This window comes from Talpa occidentalis, unplaced genomic scaffold (genome assembly GCF_014898055.3).
Source record: "Talpa occidentalis isolate TD23 unplaced genomic scaffold, MPIMG_talOcc4v2.1 talOcc4.9, whole genome shotgun sequence".
In the NCBI taxonomy this organism is placed as follows: Eukaryota; Metazoa; Chordata; class Mammalia; order Eulipotyphla; family Talpidae; genus Talpa; species Talpa occidentalis.
The window spans coordinates 86,653,733-86,671,070 of NW_023605305.1; the positions used below are offsets into that span (position 1 = coordinate 86,653,733).

The window sequence follows — 17,338 nt, forward strand, 5'->3', positions numbered from 1 at the left end:
GAAGAAAGATATTTCTCTTTTTAAAAAGATTTATTTATTTGTGCATACAAGAGCTGGGGAGCAGGCCACAGGTGTGGGGGGGGTGAGTGGACTCACCAGAGATAGAGTGGGGAGCAGAACAGGCAGACCCACCAAAATACACTGCTGAGGGGAGCAGTGGGCGAGACAGGAGAGGTCGCCTGTGCTATGTGGGTTAGCTTCCTGGCCTGGGTCGAATTCAAGCTGCACTGTCTGGGGATAGCTTGAGAGCTCTGAGACTCAACCTCTGCACCACCAGGGAAGCCCAAAAATACATTTCTTAATCAAACTGGAAAAGAGGATTCCCCACGTTTTATCACTACACACTCCCTGAAATCCTAAAATATAGCTCTACTCTATCCCCCACCATCAATGGAGGTTCCACAAATGCAGAGGTATTGGCTGCCTAGACACTTAATCCGCAGTGTCTAGAACAGTGACTGAATGAATCTGTGGATGTGTATTAGTGAATAAGGCTAAGAGATTTTTGAGGAACTTATCCAAATGCTCACAGCTTGTAAATTGTACAACTGGAATTTGTACTACAGATTTGAGTCCAAAACCTGTGGGCATCCCATTGTGCCAACTGTTTCCACCTTGCTTCCAGCAGTTAGTGTCACGATGGCCTGGAGAGGAATATAATGTAATATTAGGTTGAACCATGTGGAATTGCATTTCTGAGTTGAGTGGCATTTAATCTATAACATAAGGTATATAAAATAGACACTCAGCTAATAGGAAAGACATTTTATGCAGAAGAATCAGTAAATTTGGAAGTCTATACTCACTGAAGAACATGGATTATTTTAAAAAGTGACAAAAGGCCAACATGCTTGGAAATTAGGGATAAGGAGTGCATTTGAAATAAGACTAGAGAAGTAGGCGAGGTCTAGAATCTGCCTATCCTGCAGGCTATGTAAAGGAATCCATGTTTTATTCTAAGTGAAATAGGATGACATGGAAGGTTTTCAGTTAAAAGGGTGACATGATATTATTTCAGTTTTTAAATAGTTACTCTGGTTATTGTGAGGAGAATGAACTATGGGCAGCATATACACACAGTTGCCTAAACCTTCACATGCCACACAATGCCTTTGGAGGGATAATGGGACCCCACCCTAAGGCAACTTCAGAATGAATGAAACATTAAACTAGATATAATTATATATGCAAAATATTTCAGTGTATAACAACTTATTTATTTCCTATTGTTGAATGCCTTTTATTCTTGTATACTACCCAATTGCTAACTATGGTTTTCACTGTTTTTCTAGGATTATGCATTTTTTCCATCTAATGTTCCTTTTGAACTTCTTACTTTCCTTTACTTTGTAGGATAAAATTCAAACATTAAAAACAAATGAACAAAAAAAAGTTTCTCAAGATCTGGTATATCCCTCTCCATTCTCACCTTTATAAACAATCCTCACTCATCCATCTCACACACACACATTCTTCGTGCTGAGGCAGTAATGAATATATCATCACATTCTATTTTTTCCCATGCTTTTCTATCTTTTGAGACTAGTTTCTTTTGTATTATCGGACAAACTTCTATTCAGTCTTGCCATCTCCCTTGTTATCTTCCACAGAAACATCCTTGGTACTTAACTGGAGGTAAGCATACTCTTCTGTTAATTTTCTTTAGCCCTTATGTATAGGCATTTTAACACATTTATTTATTTGATTGTTATTTATTAGCAACACGAGTTTCCTATTGAGGGGCTGCTTTTCATTTGTTTGATGTTTCTTGTATGTTGCAACATTGGGCTTGAAATGATTTAGCTATTTAAATATATGCTCTAGGTTGAATTCTACTTCTTAAGATGTACAGATATTCTGAATAACTGCTAATCATGTGTTAAAAGAGTAAATTCAAATTATGCATTAACTAAAAGAATATGGAATATGCAATAATTAACAGGATAATAATTAATAGTCATGTGTCAAATTCCAATTATAAAAAATATTACAACTTGAGAAAACAAAATAAAGACCAAACATCAAACCTTAATGAGATTGCCAACATTCTTTGAAATTCTAAGATTTTTTTCCTTTGTGGTTTTGATAGTGTACATTTATGGTAGATATAATAGAGAAAAATATATAAAGCCAATAAAAATGTTTTATTATTAAAAAAAATTGAACTTGGGATAAAATGAGTCAATATATTGTGGACACCCACTTCTTCACTGTTTCAATTTAAGTACTTAAAAAAATAATGTTTCACTGTGGGTCTCCACCACAATTTATTAGGATTTTTGGTCTTTATTCTTTTATGCAGAATGTTGCTGCCCTTTGAAATTCAAGGAACTGTGGAACTGGAAAAAAAGGAATACAGTATTAACTATTTGAGGAGGCAGTGCATTACCAAACCGCTTTCAGCACTGACAAACAATATCATACTTGTGAAGATATTTGGAAAATATTTTTTTTAAAAACTCTATTCATAATACTGGTAATACTAGTACAGTGGCATACCTTCTAGATTCAAGATCCCAGAAATTGGAAAAGCGTGTATGTTTTCCATAAAGAAGAGGCTTCAGTAGATATATTTATTATCCTGTTAAACATAACTTCCTCTTCAGATTCCCTCATCTCCTTTCACAAGGTCATTGGAATGTCTAAAAATAACAAATGAAAATAATCTTCCAATGAATTAATTACTGAAGAAAAAGACCTACAGTTTTGATTTCCCTTACAGTTTTGATATTTTGGGACATAATATTTATTTTTCTTGTTCTCTCCTGTGAAACTTAAACCCCAAACAGTGGGACAAACATGGTAGAATCTCAGTATATGTTGAACTAATGGATGATGAAATTAAGCACCCAACGTAAATATAAATGAAAATAATTGTATTGTGTCCAATGTCATGTGGCCTTCAATACTGGGGTATATCTCTCTCTCTCTCTCTCTCTTTATATATATACATATATGTACACACACACTTATATGAACATATGTCTACATATTTATATCTGTATGAACATATATAATTTTATAAGGTTTTATTAAAGCATATCTATTATTCCTCTTACTCAGATTCTTTAATTATAAAATTTTGCCACATGTTCTATGTGCCTATTTATCCATGTATAAATATATAGCAATTATTTTTCACCCTTTCCTTAAGTTCTCAAGAGGATGTAGACACAATGTTCCCTCACCTCGAACAGTGCAGTCTTTATGTTCCCTAAACAAGGATTCTTCCTTGAATAACCTTCATAGAACCTGTGAATCTGGAACTCAAAATGGGTACAATATCATTATTCACACCCATGTTCCCATTCAGATCTTGTCAGCTTCCCCCAGTGTCAATTTTCCCAGATGTCAATTTTCCTGTTCTGGTTCTGATTCTGCCCAAGACACTGTGTTGCCTTTCATTGTGTTGCTCTTCCAGCCTGAGTTAGTTCTTCAGTACTCTCCTGTCTTATGTATCCATGACAAGTTTTCAAAGGAGAGGACTTGAATTCCATAGTCTGCACCTCAACTTAGGTCCATGTGATCATTGATAAAGCTTCACACCCAGACTCAGACCAGGCACTTTTAGTGGGAGTTTCACAGAAGTGATGGATTCTTAGAGGTGCATCACCTCAGGGTACTTGTGGATTAGTCCTTACTCTGGTGAATTTAACCTTAATCACCTAGTAACACTGGTATCTGCCAGTTTATTCCACTTTACTGTCACCATTTTCTCAGTTTAAGTGATTAACACATAGTATGCAAGATGCTGCTTTATAAATGCTAAGCCTTTCTTCTGCAGTGAAGTGGTAGGAAGTGGCCTTTCTCCTCCACAAAGAATAATGAAGTATGAGTGATTACAAAGTCTTCACACTTTGGAAGACCACAACTGTAGAGCTGAGTGGGAAACGGCTTCATCCTATCATCTAAAATTTGTGATTCTTACTCAGTTTATCGAGCTGTAATTCAAATATTTACCTCCTTTTACCCTGGGGAATAAATGATGAATATTGGCATTACTGTCCCTTTAAGGTGTCATTCTCAAGTTTCCACTGCTCAGTGTTTCTTCTTGTTTATAGCTTGAAAAAAAATATATGAGAACTGCTCTTAAAAATCAAATTTCCTTAAATTCCCTTGAGAGCTTATCATTATCTTCTTCATCATGAAGTCAACTCTTGAATTACCAGAGAGTCAATTAGCATGATTCTGAGAGCAATTTATATTTGAATGGTCTCTAAAAATGTATTTTTTGGAAGGAAAGTAAAATATATCTGTTTGATTAATTACTAAAGGTGTAACTCAAAAAAAGAGGAGTCCTTCCTTTCACTCGATTATTGATTGTTTTTTTTTTCTCTCTCTAAGCTAATCTTTCATGTCCAAGGGCTCTCAATATGCACCCCACTGTGAGAGAATGGGATCCTAGGAAACTGGTTTACTAATTATTTCTAGAAACCTAACGAAGATGTTTTAATCTTTTGACTAGTGGAGCCTCCATTGAATATAATAAAGGCCTTTTTTATTATTTGAAATAATGTGTTCTCATGTCTCCTTTCCCTAGGAGAAATAATTACATAAAATGTCCTACCTACTTTGAAAAATACGATTTGAATGATGTCACATTTAGCTTCTAAACAGAGAATCTTTGTTCTCTGTCACTGGCTCAAATGCTGTTTCATTAGCTGACTTTGTTAGATTTTTTTTTTTTAAAGTCCAGATTGTACTTTCTGCAAAATAGACAGATAATAGGGCCTCCCCGGTGGCTCAGCGGGTTAAGCGCCGTGCTGTGAAGCTGTCCACAGCCTCTGCAGTGTGGGTTCAATTCCCAGCCGGCCAGGGAGATACCAACATGGCATGGCAGACCTCTCCTGCCTTGCCCACTGCTCCCGTCAGCAATGTATTTCAGTCAGTCTGCCTGTTCTGCTCCCCGCTCTGTCTCTCACCCTCCCGTGCCTCTGGCCTGTACCCCAGTTTTGGTATAAATAAATAAATCTTTAAAAGAATAGAAAATAACTGTGTCTTTACATACACACACACACACACATTGTGGAAGGTGCAAGATTAGAAGCCTCATGCTGGGAGCACATGCATAATACTAATTTTGACATAGGGCTCAGCAAGGCTGATTTAGCCTATGTTGCTGTGTGACACTGGAAAAGTCACTTAACTGCTGTGGGGATTTTGTTTCCATAGAGATTTTCAGGCATTGATGATCTCTAAGAACTATCCAAAAGGATTTCTCTCAGGCTCTATGAAGTTTTGTGATTCTGACTCATTTTAGAGGGCTATAGTGATGATGCTTTCTAGACATGAGGAAATAAATGCCTCTAATTCTTGAAAAGTTTAGCTTTATAGATGTTTTAAAGGTTCAGTGCCATGTTTTTTACCCCAGTGTTACCTTCTCCATTCGTGAAAAAAATAGATTGAGCTTCATGGCTCTCTCACTTTCCAATTCCCAAAATATCTATCACTACCTTTTTGTCCCATTGAATATATTCTCTAATTCTATGGAAATAAAAATGTTGAATTTAAGTGGAGTAAAAAAGAGAAAGTGCTACCATGTGCAATGATGTCCTTTTCTTTTGTGTCTGTGACCTAGGGCACCAGTAAAACTTTTAATAGACTAATGATACTGAAACAGAGATATGAGTATCATTAGCCACTTAGGAAACAAGGAGGATTCCAAATAAAAATAAATAAGATATTTGTAAGTAGGCTACTTTGATGTAATACATTTCTAAGTTACCTATCATTGTGTTCCAGTTTTGTTTTTGTTTTTTTTTTATTAAGCCCACTGGTTGTGCAATACCATCACACAATTATCCCTCCAATCTGTGTCCTCAGTCTCTGCCATAATGCAATAGAGGTGGTGATGCTGTCTGGCAAAAATCCCTGTTCATACTAGTTCTTGGATATGTTCTCTCACAGGAGATGATGCATGTCATGGGCTTGAGAGGAAAACAGTTCCTAAAGGAATAAGTCAGAAGCAGGATCCTGTAGAATATAGATGGTGGGGGGAAGCAGTATGAATGTACTGAAATACTAATTCTTCAAACACTGACCAAATTCTTCTAGAAATCTAGTCAGCAGGGTAGAAGTAATGAGAGTTTAAACTGAGAGATAAATGATGGCAAAAAATAATCACATTAAAACAAAAAAAGACAATTTACCTGAAGAGGGAGACCATGATAAAAATTTAACTCCTCGGCTATGAATCATTGAGAAATATTTTATACCCTTTGCAAAAGGTTTCAAAGTAAACACTCTATCCCTCAGAGGTGGGATTGTTCAAAAGCTGAGAATCTCAGAATTTGGTGTGTGTGGTAAAATGTTGGTACAGGAACTCACAAGGTTGGATATGCATTTTTGTTGATTTAATTTTAGAGATGCTAAGAAATTCTAAAGGTGTCTGTATCTCCCAAGGAAACAATGGTTTCCTCTGACACTAAGACTACACAGGTTTTGTGGAGGCTGTGGTTACTGATGGCACAATGCAAATGGTATCACTTGGTGAAGATGATCCTGGTTTCTGGGGTTCTGGGAAAATAGAAAGGATTTTAACTCCTAATAAGAAACAATGAGCCGTCCTCCCTGGTGGCATAGGCAGTTGAGCGCTGGCACTGTGAAGCTGTCCACAGCCTCTGCAGTGAGGGTTCGATCCTGGCCAGCTGGCGAGAATCCCACATGGCAAAGCAGACCTCTCCTGTCTCTCCCGCTGCTCCCCTCAGCAGTGTATTTCATCAGTCTGCCTGTTCTGTTCCCTGCTCTGTCTCCAATGAATCTTCTCACTCTCCCGTGCATCTGGCCTGTACCCGGGTTCTTTTATAAAAATAAATAAATCTTTAAAATAAAAAAAAAAAAAGAAACAATGAGCATACTATTCTTATCCCGGGATCATGAGAGGTCTGCATGGAGAAAACTTAGGGAGTTAGGAGGAGAATCAGATTTGATCAAAGAAGTATCTGTATGTGTGTGCTCTTAAAAAAGCAGTAATTTTTAAAACCGGAGAATAGGAAGGGTTTAAAAATCTAGCTCATTTTCCGTAAACAAGGGCTTTCTATTGGTATAAGAGATGGTATGCATTCATCTCCTGTAACTGTTGATTAGGATCAAGGAATTCATGTTGGTTGGCCCCTGAGTAAATACGAGTGGTGCTTTACTAGTCAGTCAACAAAGTTGCTCCTGCAATGGTTTGCGCTCTCTTGATATCTGCCTGAATCATTCCATTACACTCCAGTTTGGCTTTGTTGTATCTATTTTTTTCTGCCTACCTCACCCATTTTCCAATATCAGGCTCCCTTATTTAACCTCCACATCAATGCCAGAGAGATCATTCAAGAACACAAATTCAATCTTGTTTCTCCTCGCTAAAACTGCCTACTGGTGCCATTTTTCCTAGAGTATAATGCTGAAATTCCTGCAATTGCTATTAAAAGTCTGTCACAGTTTGGCCTTTGTCTACCTCTCCAAATGTGTGATTCTGCCCTAGGCCTACATAAGCCCCAAAAGACTGAACTCACTTTTAACTCTAGTTTTCTCAAAAATGCTGAAGTTCTTAGGAAACACCACATTTCTATTTCATTTATTATGTTTTCTACCTGCCTTATATTTCCATTTCTTCTCTATTCCAAAAACACCTATTCAATCCTCAAAATGTCACTCAGTTTCTTAGGGTAAGACTTCCATGACGATCTCAGAGTCAATCACTCTTATTTTTCCACATTCTCACTCTTTAGCACATTGTCTGGCACATGGCAATTTCTTAATAGTTGTTTGATGTCTAAATATATGTATTACTCATGACAATGATTTTCAGGATCTTTAATGAGCAAAGTATTTACAAACCTGTAAGAATATAGAGAGTGGAATATACAGGGTGTATCAGGAATTGTATCCAATTGTTTGTATGTAGTAGATACCTAGCTACAATGAACCTTAGCATTAGGGTTATAATTTTTTTTTATATTCTTGCCAAAATTGAGTTCAGAAGTAGCAACACTAGGCCTGGAATGGTAGTGCCACAAGTAAGTTTCATATGTAGGTTTTACTATGCTAATTTTGTATATTTTATCCTAAAAACAATCCAATGTTCCCAGATTATGAACTACTGAAACTCCAGCCATCACATATTAATCTCAAGTAGAAAAACAAAACATGGAAATGGCAAAAATGAATTTCTTTCAACCTTTCTTAAAGCCCTCTCTAAAGAACTTCTTAAACAGTGGACTATGGAGGTGGACTATGCTTTAGTGCTTTGGTGCTTTGGTGGTGGGTGAATTCCTGAAGGGGGGTTCCGATGCTACCAAAATAGTAACAATGATATAAACCAATGTTATCTCAAAAAAATTTTCAAATTAAAAAAAAAAAACAGAATTTCTTGTTGAGGAAAAAAGGTGATTAAATACCTGGGTACCCCAAGTAAAATGACTTGCTGTAATGGTGCTCGCTGACTCAGAAGGTGTTGGAGACCATCTGTTCACGTAGATGCCATGAGACCTGCCAGAACCATTGGCCTCCGAGGGCTCTGAGTCTTCATTCACAGGTCTGCATGGAAAAGAGCATATCACATTGAAAAAGTGGAGGATGTTCGTATGGGGAAAGAAACACAGATGAGAAAAGTACATGGAAAAAAGAAACAAACCTGGAAAAAGAGTCCTAGATTTAAAATCATGTTTATCAATTTTGCTCTCCAGGAGACAATGTAGGTACTGTACTATATAGACTTGACATTAACTCTAAGTAAAAAGGATGAGTGTCCACTTTGTAAACTGTAAAAAAAAAAAAAGCAACAACAACAACGAACTTCTCTCTTAGTACGATTCCTAGTAAGACATTTCTTTTTTCTTTTTAAAGATTTACTTATTTATACAAGCGCTGGGGTACAGGCCAGAGGCACGGGGTGGGGGGGCATGGGGGTGAGAGAATCCATCAGAGACAGGGGAGGCCTGTCACGCCATCTCCCCAGCTGGGTGGGAATCGAACTGGCACCACAGAGTCTGTGGACAGCTTCACAGCCCTGTGCTCAACCCACTGTGCCACCAGGGGAGGCCCCCTAGTAAGACATTTCAATGGATTCTTCAACTGAATGAATATAAACCTTCCCCAAGTAGAAGCAAACAGGGTCTGTTACTAAGAAAGAACAATGGATAAATAAATTCTGCTAGAGGTTTTTTAAACTATGAAATCTTAATTTTATAGAACATTAGATTTCTAGAAACATGCATTCTTTGCAACACAGTTTTGGAAACACTGGTCTAGGCAATCTCTTAAACATGTGTAGTAACATGTCATTAATTGCTAATGAATTTCAGATCCCCTTGGATTTGATGTTCTCTTATTCTAGTAAACCAAAGCTATCTTTTTAGCTCAGATAATTTTATGTGTCCTTTCCCTTTGACTGTGTGCACTTATGAGGCAATTTCTCTAGGGTAATTGTAATCCTTCCTCTTTAGAGATATTTTCTAGAAACGCATTGTTTTTCTTCCTAAGGACTAAAGTCTATAAGCAGCTGGGATAAAGCATGGGTCAGCTATCCTCTCAGGCTAGATGATTGATTTAGGCCCTTCTGCCTGCCTTACTATGTGGACATTGCGCATCTGCTGTCTGCTGTGGCATCCACTGGAGAAAATGTTGGGTGCTGTATTTCAGCTGCTGTATACAGCCAGGCTTTTCAAACAATGCAGATAAAAACCACCCATCATTTTGTCCCATGATGGAACCTAATAATCTCTAGGATACTACAATTTTCTATCCACTGATGACAAAGCTGTTTGCTTTATAAGAGAAGGAACACCTGCAATGTAAAAAGATGCTGCATTTGGAAATGCCCTGCATATTTTGTACAGATCCTGGCTCTGGAGTCAACTACTTTCAAGGTTCAAATCCTGCCATAGGCATAAGTTTCTGGAAAATCTCAAAGAATGTCCTCTCTGAATTTCTATCTCTGAAAGGAGCATCAGAGCATTTTGGAGAGTAATTTTGAAGTTTAAAAAAAGTACCTAAAACAAATGTTGGCAAAGGGGTGGAGAAAATGGAAGCCTTGTACACTATAGATGGGAATATTGATTTGTCCAGCCCCTGTAGAAAACAGTATGGAGATTCTTCACAAATGTTAAAAATGGATCTAATGTACAATTCAATTCCACTGTTACCCAAAAAATGCAAAAACACTAATGCAGAGGAATATATGCATTCCTATGTCCATTATAGCACTATTTATAATAGCCAAACTAGGGCCTTCCTGGTGGTACAGGGGTTAAAGCCAGCCCTATCAAGCTATTGGCAGCCACTGCAGCACAAGTTAGATCCCCCGGTGGCCAGGGAGCAACCCACATGGCGCAGCAAGACCTCTCCTGTCTCTCCCGCTGCTCCTCTCAGCAGTGTATTTCAGTAGATTTGCCTGTTCTGCTCCACACTCTGTCTCTGGTGAATCCTCTCACCCCCCCACACCTCTGGCTTGCACCCCAGTTCTTGTATGCATACATAAATAAATCTTTTAAAAAATATAAAAAAAAAAATGGGCCTCCCCTGGTGGTGCAGGCAGTTGAGCACTGTGCTGCAAAGCTGTCTGCAGCCTCTGCAGCGCTGGTTTGATCCTGGACAGCCAGCAAGGGTCCCACATGGCGTGGCTGACCTCTCCAGTCATGCCCGCTGCTCCCCTCAGCCGTGTATTTCAGTCAGTCTGCCTGTTCTGTTCCCCATTCTGTCTCTGGTGAATCCTCTCACTGTCCTGCACATAAATAAATCTTAAAAAAAAAAAAGATATCCTTTAAAAAAATAAAAATATATATAATAGCCAAACTATAGAAACAACCCAACTAAAGATGAATGGATACATAAGATGTACTTTTTTATATATGATGAAATGCTACTCACCTATAGGAAAAGGTGAACTCTTGTCATTCATGACAACATGGATGGAAGTGGAGGGGATTGTACTAAGTGAATTAAGTCAGAAGGAAAAAAAATACATACCAAATGATTTCATTCATATGTGGAATATAGAGAAACAGAACCAAGGAACTGAAAAAACTAAAGCAACACAAACCCTTGAAATAAGCCTGAAGAACTGAAGCTACTCAAAAGGGGGAGGAGAGAATAAAGTGGGGAAGGGTCTCAATGGTACATGGTATCATTTGCAGTGGGGGTGGTGTGATAACATTCATCTGAAGAGGTATGGAACTAGTCTCCTAAGTCATATACAGTGTTGTAAAACAATGTTACCTTAATAAAAGAAAGTAAATTAAAAATTCAGAAGCTAGAAAAAAAAATCTGACTTGTAGAGATTCTTTATATATTCTGATGGTGAGCATTATACCTTCTTTGTAAATTCTAGAAATATCTACTATTTTTATTTGTGGAAGAATCTCCCTCTTGGTGGAAGTTTTTAATCTTTTCCATTTTTTTGTGTGTTTGTGTCAAAACTTTCCTTACCCTGAGGATATGGACAGAGTTTTCTATATTTTCATATACAGTTAAATTTTAGTACTTCATGAAAAAAAGAAAAGAAAAATAATGTAAAGCTTTGAGCACAATTCTTGGTACCTGAGTCCCTCCATAAGTTGCTGTTTTCTCCCTTGTCTTTTTCCTCCCTCTCCTTAGCCTTCTCAACTTTACACCATTAATTTTAGTAGTAATGGAAGTATTAGTGTTTTATTAGCAATAGCAATACTAGTTGTTAGATGCATCATTCTGTTCTCTAAAAGTTTCTGGGTGAAGGCATTTCCTCCTGAATTTGTTCCAAAAAGCCAGATGATAATGGAGGGGAAAACCTGTTTTGGTAATTTCCAGCAACATCTAGTCAAGAGAAGGAGTAAGTTGGCACATTGGAAGGCTGCTGTAGAGATTATGCAATCCACAGTGCAAGTACATTCCTTACTTTCCAAATACTCATGGCATCAATGAGCTTTTTGTTTTTTTAAAAATTAGGGAGGAAAGTGAGTCAAAATAAATTCATAATGGAAAAGAAAAAGCATCTGCCCCATCTGATTCCTTACGGAAGTCTATAATTTCCAAGGTGATGTGGTTCCTACAGAAATTGCTAATCCATCCAGTATCACATTTCCTCTCCCTCACTGTGTTCCTGCCACACACTGATTTTATTTTTCTTGTTCAAGCCTCAGTGTTCTACTCTTGCTGTTCTATCTTTCCCTCCCTCCCTCTTTCTCGCCTCCCTTTCCCCGTCCTTCTCTGTCTCTCCTATTGTAACATTTCTATTCTGAAATTTGCGACATTTTTTTTCACCCTATTTATATTTGTCTCTGCTCCTTAGTAAGCATGCAGTAAGAGAGGAGGGAAACTGCCCGTCATGGTCAGGGCTGTGTCCCTGGTGCCTAGAATAACATGGCCATGGTACTATCAGGCTATTTACTCTCCTACCCATCTAGAGTTCTTTTACATCTTGCATCTTTTCCCCACATTTTGTCAAGAACTATGGAGTTTCTAATACTTTACCCTACTTTCAAGCCAACACTTTGTTCTGCTACAGTTTCATGGATGTCGGTAGAAGATAGAAGGCTCCTGGGTCAGGACAAAGGACTTGTATTCAAAGCACAGCAAGGAGTTTGAGCGTCTTGTTTGCATTGCTCCCCAACCCCCCAATCCCACAGGGCAACTTAAAAAGGGTCAGATGGCACCTACAAACAGAGTGCATGACAGAAGAGGAACTATCAACTTGGGAAAGCCACATCATGCATCCCAGCCCTAAGTTCCAGAGAGAAACACCACCTCTGCTTTCCAAAACTGTAAACAAACCAGTTCTTTGCTTTGGAAAGAGACATTATGTCTGATCTCTAACACTGTTTACTATAGAAATATCTGGATTGAATAAAAGTCATTATGTCTGCTCCTAAGATGTTCAGAAATGCTAGAGAGCAACAGAGAATTGTCTCCCAAGCCCCCCCATTACTCACACTTCACCTTGATGTCTATTTTGCTCTTCTAAATTCTATGTTACATTTGGCTTTTTCAATCCACATGCTCCCTTGGATCACTCCAGACCTCACTGGAATTTACACTCTAATACCAGTGAATAAGGAAACCCAGATTCTTCAGCTTCAGAACCAGTACTCCTCACCCGTTTTTCCCCCCATGAACACAGCTTCCAAAATAGTCGATATGGCTGCCACTATCTCTCAGGGGCTCTCTAAGTACAGCAAATATGCAGTAGTCAAGCAACACTTTCCAATGAGAATAGAGCTGGGTAGCCTTTGACCAACTTAGAAATAGTAAACCCAGCAGGAGAAATTAAAGCATGATGATACCGAGATAAGTTCTTTCATGTGAATCATGGTTACTGGCACTTGTAATAACCATCATATCCCTAACAAGCATGTCCCCTGTATGGTGAACTCGGAAGTGTGTGGATAGTTTGGAAGGCAATCACTCCACACTTATAGGGTCAGATTTAGAGAGGGACATTTTCCGCTAAAAGTCTAGCCACCAGTGCCTGAGCTGTCAAAGCTCTGAAATTATTTAATAAGGTCTTCTGTCTTATGCATAAGGGATATCTAGACTGATATATAAAGAAACAATTTTCTTGCTTAATTAACGCAATACGAGACATAGCTTTTAGTATTGAACAAGAAATAGAGAAGGGCATTTGGCACACATACTTTGCAAACATCAATATTAACATATTTATACCTATGCATAGATGTATGAAGCCAAGGAGAAGTAATCATATTCTCAGACTGACAAGATTAGTGTTCTTATAACCCAGTCTTTCTAAGCCATTTTGAATGTAGAGTGTGGACTTTAAGAGAGGATTATCTAAGGCATATAAAAACTGTTGATGCTGATAAACTCTGGCATCACTCCTTTTAGGAATCTTGAATTTATCCATTAAATCCTAAATTGGGGCCTCCCCGGTGGCACAGCGGTTGAGCGCTGGGTTGCGAAGCTGCCAGCAGCCTCTGCAGCGCCGGTTCGATCCCCGGCTGCTCCCCAGCCACCGGAGGAGGGTCCCACATGGCGCGCAGACCTCTCCTGCCGCCCGCTGCTCCCCTCAGCAGTGTACTTCGGTCCTTCTGCCTGCTCTGCTCCCCGCTCTGGCTCTGGTGAATTCTCTCACCCTCCCGCGCTTCTGACTGTACCCAGTGCATGTATAAACAAAAACAAACAAATGAATAAATAAATAAATAAAACATGCCTCTATTTAAAAAAAAAAAAAAAAATAAAAAATAAATCCTAAATTGTATGGAACATTCTGAGAGGTGTGTGTTCCTTGATGTGTAACAATTACATGGCTATTTTGTAAGTTCTCAAGTGTGGTAACATAGTGGTGTTCTGTAAATAAAATTTTTATAGTATCAGTGTCTCAAGCCATGGTGATTTTAGTAAAATTTCCCTCAGATTATTATTTCTAACCTGACTGTAAAGAGGAAATATTGATTTCAATATACAGATTTCAAAAGTCTGTTTCAGAAAAGTCATTATAACAGTGATAATAATAATACCAAAAACATTTAAGAAATATCTATCACAACAACAATAAAAACAAAGAGAATATGAACAATTGTACCACATCAAACTAAAACTTGTACACAGCAAAAAAAAAAAAAAAACTATCAGTAAAGCAAAAGACACTCTACTGAATGAGAGACATATTTATACACCATACATCCAACATTCCAAAGAACACAAACAACTCAGCAAAAAAGAAAACAAATAATCCAATCAAAAATGGGCGGAGGAGTTAAATAGGCACTTCTCCAAAGAAGATACACAAATGACTGACAGGCACATGTAAAAATGTCCATCATCATTTATCATCAGGGAAATTCGAATCAAAACCACAGAAAGAGAATATACCTCACATCACTGAGAAGGGCCTACATCAAAAAGTTCAGAAAAGACAAGTGCTGGTAAGGATATGGAGGAAAAGGAACATAGAAAATAGCATGGGGGTTTCTCAAAATATTAAAAATTATCTACCACATGATCAAGAGATATCATTCCTAGGTGTCTACCTGAAGAATACAAAAACATTAATTCAAAGGCAACTATGTGTTCACTGCTACACTATAAGAGCCAAGCTATGGAAACACCCTAAATGCCCAAAGGCAGAGAAGTGGATTAGGAAGATGTGGAAACTTACATTGTCATGTCTATGCAGTGATATTTACTATAACTAAACTATGGAAACAATCTAAGTGCCCCAAAACAGTTAAGTGGATCAAGAAGATATGGTTCATATACATGATGGAATACTACTCAGTAATCAAAAAATTTACACTCATGTTATTTATTTATTTATTTATTTGTTTGTTTATTTATTTATTTATTTTTGGTGGGACCCTCGCTGGTGGGCAGGGGATGAACTGGCGCTGCAGAGGCTGCGCCACCAGGGGAGGCCCTGTACACTCATGTTATTTGTGGCAATATGGATGGAGTGAAATATGGATAGGATGAGATAAGTTAAAAGGAGAAAGGTAAATACCAGATGGTGTCATTAATATGTGGAATATAGAATAACTAAAGCGTCAGATAAAGACAAGCATAAAAACTAACTCCGGAAAGCTGACTACAGAACTGAGGTATCCAGAGGGAGCAGAGAGTGGGGGAGGGTAAGAACAGACAGGGAAGGAAGCACAGTGGACTGTGGTGGTGGACTGTGGGTGATTTTGTGGTGCGTGCACTATGGTGGCAATACTTAAGAAGGCATCCAAATATTACCTCAACTAAAAATAAATTAATTGATAAAAAAGAATAAACTCTTGCCATTTTTAACATTATAGAATTTGAGGGGATTATGCGAAGTGAAATAATAAGAAAAGACAATTACTCCAATGGTGTCAATGATTTGTGGCTATAGAGAAACAAACAAGAGAGTCAGATAAACTCAAACCAATACAAACCCTAGAAGCTTGACTAGAACTGAAGCTACCAGAGGGGTTGGAGGAGAGGAGAAACGAGGTGAGGAGGGAGCACAAAAGACTATGGGTGTCTTGGTGGTGGGTGTGGGGTAGCAACAACACCAGAAGCTGGAGACCCTATACCTCTAATTTATATACAGTGTTGTAAACCAATGTTACTGCTATAAAAAAATACAAAGAAATTTATGAAAACTATAAACCTTTCTTGAGTACTTATTATGTACCAGGCACTGTGCTAAGCACTTTAAATTATCTAATTTAAGCTTCTTAAGAAAAGTTTGAAGTGGCAATTATTTCTAATTCTCAGGTGAAAAATGAGAGATACAGAGTGGTGAAGTGACTTGTCTCAGTTAAGTAGCTGAGCTAGACCATGACCCATGTTTCCCTTGAGCTGCTCTGGAATACCTCCACTTATACATTGATTTCATTGTCTTAGTTTTCAAAACACAGCTGCTATTTTTATACTCACCAAGACTGGACATTGAACCCCTACCTCCATCTTCTATTCTCATTTGATCTCCAGAGGGATAATCCTCTTCTTTATAACCGGTCTGGAGGCTGATGCCTGCCATACTTCATTGACTGCACTGCTGGCTACCAAGTTACTTGCACTTAAACCTCCTTTTCTGAAACACAAACCTATTCAATCTAGGTGAGAAACAAGAAACACTAACCTATTCTATGGTGACTATAGTAAAATGTAGTGAAGAAGTTTTAAACTGACAGTTGTTTCAGTAAAGCCTGCAAAAATATTTATCAGTGTGAGCCTGATCTTTTCCTCCTTTATACAGAAAGTTCTGCTTTCAACATAGAAAAAACAGATTCCCAAAATTCAGGATATGTTCATAGAGGAAAACATTATTGTCTGTCTTTGTACAAAGACTCAAAGCAGAGTTATAGTTGTCTTTTTCCCAGGTAGTAACTGGTTTTTGTTTGTTTATCTTCATGGACACTGCACTTATGATGTTCATTTTTTTATGGTAAAATAATAATCTTAAGACATTTAAACTTACTATTTTAAAATTTATTTTCCTTTGCTGAAGCTATGCAGGGGGAAACAATAACAAGAAAATATTTCCAAATGAGAGAAAGACATGCTTGGTAGGAATTGGAGATACTGACTTAGACTACTCTTGTACAAAAATACAAAGCCACACTTACACACCGTTCAACCTAAGTGGTAAAGGGAACATTCATTGAACAATAGGACTATGGAAATTACATTACTAGTAAAGAATTTCAAAGTCTATTGACAGAACTAGGAGAACTCTGGTCCCACCAATGTGACATTAACACACTTAAACTTATTCCTCTAGAGTACTTAGCAGGCACAAAATGAGATCTTTCTGTAACCAAAAGAAAAAATACAATCAGTCGTGAAATGGGTGTAAGTTTCCCTACAGGTAATATTGTAAAAATATCCTGGCATTGGGCCTCCCGGTGGCGCAGCAGGTTGAGCGCAGCACTTTGAAGATGTCCACAGC

The 17,338-nt window shown here is 37.9% G+C and overlaps 1 long non-coding RNA gene across 3 annotated transcripts in view; it reads right to left on the bottom strand.

Annotated features, from left to right (window-relative positions):
• LOC119235604 (uncharacterized) overlaps nucleotides 1-8,741 on the bottom strand; it is a 51,449-nt gene extending 42,708 nt beyond the window's left edge. For 2 of the 3 annotated variants that reach the window (XR_005122865.2, XR_008550199.1), the window contains exons 1-4: nucleotides 8,621-8,741; nucleotides 8,385-8,523; nucleotides 2,500-2,642; nucleotides 531-644 (exon numbers count right to left, since the gene is read on the bottom strand). This is a non-coding gene — a long non-coding RNA (uncharacterized LOC119235604). Of the gene's footprint in view, nucleotides 1-530; nucleotides 645-2,499; nucleotides 2,643-3,188; nucleotides 3,247-8,384; nucleotides 8,524-8,620 lie in introns of those variants that run through there. The other variant, XR_005122866.2, reaches the window with a different exon arrangement.
• Between the last annotated feature and the right edge of the window lie 8,597 nt (nucleotides 8,742-17,338).